At 38.8% G+C, this 4,919-nt stretch overlaps 1 long non-coding RNA gene across 1 annotated transcript; it reads right to left on the bottom strand.

Moving 5' to 3' along the window:
* Positions 1-736: 736 nt before the first annotated feature.
* LOC119725747 lies at positions 737-4,604 on the bottom strand. The gene is made up of 2 exons (XR_005270727.1): positions 4,557-4,604; positions 737-1,890 (listed from the first exon to the last, which is right to left on the bottom strand). It is a non-coding gene; the product is annotated as an uncharacterized LOC119725747 (long non-coding RNA).
* Positions 4,605-4,919: the final 315 nt, after the last annotated feature.

Here is a 4,919-nt window from a genome sequence, read left to right as displayed (position 1 = left end):
GGCTAATCTAACAGAAGAGGCATAGAAAACTTGAATCCAGTTGAAATTATTTTCAAAACTAAAAGGCCCAATATGGATAACTTGATAAAAAAAGTATGACAGTTTTGTAAGTTGTTTTTGTCAAGCGCACGATGGTGATTTTCCCTGTATAGAGCCTTGTGTAACATAGGCTTTTGTAGTTTTAAATATCATTGGATAACTTGCAGGTGCTGATTGGATTTCGTGCTGAACTTAGTCAGCACTTTGAAAATGGAATGTTCGACTTTTTTCAACTTGGTTAAAGTTCAATGACGGGAAGCACGAGGTTTCTTTAAACAAACCAAACAAAACACCCATGAAAGTTGAAGTGCTACTCATTTGCTACTCACTACCGACCCTAACCGACTAGTTCCTGAGTATGGTAAACTATATAGAATCAAGATTACTTTCTATATAGACATGGTAGACAAAGTATCAATGTGGAATGATTCTACATTGTACCTGATATTGATTCAAAACTAACCTAGTGAAATATATAACATTACCATTTGTGTGCAGAATGCAAATGGCTTATAGACAATGACCATTAACAGACTTCTTTGAAAGGGCTTCAGGAAAATCAATACGCATGCCTCTGGCCCACTTCCAAGGTATAGGGGGCTTCGCCAATCCAAAATGGAAACTACTACATTGTTAAAGTACACAGATGCTTTCAAATAACGTGTCATTTTGGTCCTCGTTTGTTGCCCTCATCTTGATATTTATGCCAACATGGGCTGATCGTTATTTGATGAGGTAATGTATTCCATGCTTTCATTAAAGAAACTACATTCTAGTGCTGACAAAAAAAGCTTGCCGGGTGGTAGGCATGCAACTGTTGTAATACTGGTGGCTTTATGTTACCAGGTTCCCAAAGCGCTTGGTCAAAATCTCCATGAATTAGATGACAACATAGAAGACACCAGATCACTACTATGGCAAACAAGCCATACATCATTGCGGAAATATAACATCATATTATGCACCTAAAGCAAAACCATATATTAAACCAAACCTTTAATAATTAAAATATAACAACAGAAAATATCTATATCTATGGCAAAATAGTCTAATTACAGCCTGAGGCAGGCTGCAAAGATAAAATAAAGCCTGCTATACAACTAACATGTATCATTTATTCCCAAAAGTAACTTAATAAGCGATTACAACAAATAGCATCATCAAAATGTATTTCCTAATAAATGCGTTGTTTTATAGACTTCCACAAAATGAAAGAGTTGTACAAGTTGCTCTGATAAAATGAGAAAAGGCAATGTTCATACAAAACAAGTATACGTCATTTGTTTTGTTCTGTACATAGATGATGGCATCCATATACATGTACACATTTTTTTTGGGGGGGGGAAACATGCAGTTCCTTTTTCTGAGAGACTAAAAAAAAGTCATCATTGGCAATGCTGATGACTAATGCCACAATTAATTCCTTCAAAAAAAAAGTGCCACTTTGGGAAAAAAATCAATTACATATTCATTGTATATGTTGTGGCATACATTTAACTAACATAATCCCTATACTTGCTGAACCATGATAACATAAATTTAATTAAGAATTTCACATTCATGATGTACCCCTTCAAACACCAACAGCATCATCTACAAGTAAACCGCACTTCCAGTAGACCAATTTCCTTTGTAGGAAATCATCACTATAATCTTATTCCCAATCTCTCTTAACGGAGAAACTCCACTCCCACTCCAAGTAGATATTCTTGTCATCGTCTGTGAATTTACTCTTGACAATATAGTCACCACGGCCTAACAAACCCGCGGGTAACTCATCCACGGGACTCTGGAAGATGTGCTCCTCCGTTTTGGGTCTGTAACTCCCAACCATAAAATTGGCCTTGTCCACTGCAAAGAACAAGTGGTTGATTGGGGTTATGCCAGAGTTGTAATGACTCGACTCGAGTCCGACTCAAGTCACAATTTTTGGTGACTCGAGTCCCTAAGGGCAAATGACTCGACTCGACTGAGTCCCTCATCAGAATGACTCGACTCGAGGAAGGCTATTGAGACTCGAATCCCAAAAACATAAGCAAAACTTTGCGAAAAATATTTGCAATGACTTACGCCGGTGCCGGTTTTTTTCACGTCACGTTAGAATGTTCGCGAATAATGTATACATATTACATACGTGGTTTGATCAGTGTCCCCATTAGTTGAATGACGATCAGCTGGCACCCCCTTAGCAGTAGCCCGAATGTAAAATTTAAAAGGCTAAAAAAAATGACTTTCACTCTTGTGTTTATTGATTGTATAGTGCTCAAATATCTGTGACTCGAATTAACTAGAGCTAAATACTTGACTCGACTCGACTCGACTCGACTCGTCCACACACTGTGACTCGACTCGACTCAATTCGACCGTCTTGACCTAATGACTTGACTCGACTCGAGTCACTTCTTTAAAATGACTCAACTCGACTCGAGTCACTAAAATCAGTGACTCATTACAACTCTGGCTTATGCAGGGTGAGTCAAAAAAAGCGGAATCCAAACCCCCCCCCAAAAAAAATTATGAAATTGCATAATCCGTTCGTAGAATAGGCCTATATCACCATTTAAACGCAATGACCCTAAAAAGCGTTTCGTCCAAAAAGAGAGAGCAATATATTGTGTCCTGTTTGGAACAACAAAGATAATGACACGGAATACCTGTTTTAACAACTGTCAACAACTTTAGTACACAATATCTTTACTAACAACCCTGCTTAGGCAAACAATATCACTTCTACAATCCACTTTAAAATAAAACAAAGAAGACGGGCCTTCAAAAGAGCTTTGTTTAATATTTTTGAGTTTTAAATTAAGGTTTTATCGCTGAGGATGTTTGAAGACAATTGTGACGACTATTCTTGAAATCGCATTTTAAGTTTTAGGATCACCGTATTTAAATGGTAATATTCTTTGAAAGGTTCGAGCAATTTCAGTACTTTTTTAAATCTAAAATTGCCTTCTATGAAATTAGCTTTACAGTCATTATTAGTTTCGGTGCTACATACTTTTTAAAATATAAAATATGTTTTTGGGGGCTGGCGTTCCGCTTTTTTTTTACTCAAACTGTACATGTTATTTGCATTTCCTGGATTTGAGGAGCCAGCCAACCGACCGACCGACTGACCAAGGGCGGATCCAGAACACAATTTTTTGGGGGGCCAAAAAAATTTTGGTCCCCAAAAAGTGGGTCCAAACAATTACGGCGTGGGGGGCGGAGGTCATGCTCCCTGCCCCCCCCCCCCCTTCTCCAAAAAAGTGCTCATATTTTTTTAAAGCGCAGTCGTAAAAAGGCATCCACTGCGTACACCACCACGTTTTGCTCGAAAATAAATTGGACAAAGTACACACAGAGCGTCTAAAATCCCCCCTAAAAAAATCGGGGCCCTTAAGCGGGCACCGAAACCCACGCCGTAAAATTTTGGACCCAGTTTTTGGGTGAAGAAGATTTCCTGCCCCTCCCAAAAAAAGTTGTTCTGGATCCGCCCTTGTATGGGACTTCGAAATAGACCAGTTTCCTAACAAATTCAAACTCTTGCACACATGCGCATCGATAGACCGGAAGGTAAAATGTAAAAATGTCTCTAAAATCGCCATAGGTATTACTTTTTGGTCTAAGTGGGGTTTCGGGGGTACATGACTCAGCAATTTGTAATGAAAATTTCAATCAATTTTTAGGTTGGGCACATTGTTTTTTTTGATATTTTGTGTTTCAATGTGGACGGTGTTAAATATTGCCAGAACATCCTTCTAGCCTATTTAAAATAGGCTAGAACTTAAAATTCAAGCATTTCTAGAAATTCCCTACACCCTATTTTGTTCTATCCATTTTCAGCATTAATAAAGTAGATTTACAAGTGATCATGGATTTTGCATCCCTAAGCAATACCCTTAACTGCGATGGTTCCTCAGCACAAACAAAAGAAAAGGCAGCTATTAATTAGGGCACCATGTCGCGTCACATTGAGCCTTTTTTTGGAGGGGGGGGGGTCCAGAAAAAAAGATGGTTGCCCTGTACTACGGGGGTTTTCTCACAAAAAGGCGCACCCATGCAGTGTTCTATTCAAGTTCAGTACACTACAAGTCCATTCACAAAAAAATCACATATACATTTTAAAAATCTGGTCATACGTAGTAGAGGATGACTAATAACAAAAGAATGCATTAGTCAGAGGTCATTTCAACAGCTTGTGAAAGGCCTTGGGACTGGACTGGATATTATTATTATTATTATTTTTATGATTTATTCGACCAAAACAATACACAATGAACAAACACGGTATGAAAAACAAAAACTAAACAAAAATGTATGAAAGCTACGAAATACAAAATAAAACAAATAATCACAAAAGACGACACTTTATAAGTGTAAGTGTAAGTGTAGGGGCCACAAAAACAACGCATAATATGAAATGAAACATCCGAAGACAATATATAAAAAGGACGATATGTGGGTCAGTGTGTGACTAAAATCAAAATGCAAACCGGGTGAGCGACAAATTGCATGTCCGTACATTCACTCACCTCTGATGCCTTTTCTGTAAACAGCTTTCAAAATACCGCAGTCCAGAGACACCCTCACGTTGGACCTTTTTGGATACCGACCAAAAAAATAAAGACACACAATTATTCAAGAATCACGAAAAACCTTACTTTTAAGTCTATTCTGTTCGGACCACACGCCTGAGTGCAGAAGTCATCATCATTATCATTCTCAACCGTTATCTGCCCACTGCAAGGTGAAGGGCCCTTCCCAAGCTGGCGAGGGCCGTGCCGCTCTCATCCTTGATCTCTGTATGCCTCCGCTAACGGAGATTAGCCTACCCATCTCTGGCAGCCAACCCCGCACCAGATTCCTCCGAGATGTTTTCTCCTTGCCCGATCGGG

Source organism: Patiria miniata, unplaced genomic scaffold, assembly GCF_015706575.1.
Source record: "Patiria miniata isolate m_02_andy unplaced genomic scaffold, ASM1570657v1 HiC_scaffold_19, whole genome shotgun sequence".
Lineage (NCBI taxonomy): Eukaryota > Metazoa > Echinodermata > Asteroidea > Valvatida > Asterinidae > Patiria > Patiria miniata.
The sequence above is the reverse complement of the archived record's forward strand: the minus strand, read 5'-3'. Positions and strand labels throughout refer to the sequence as shown.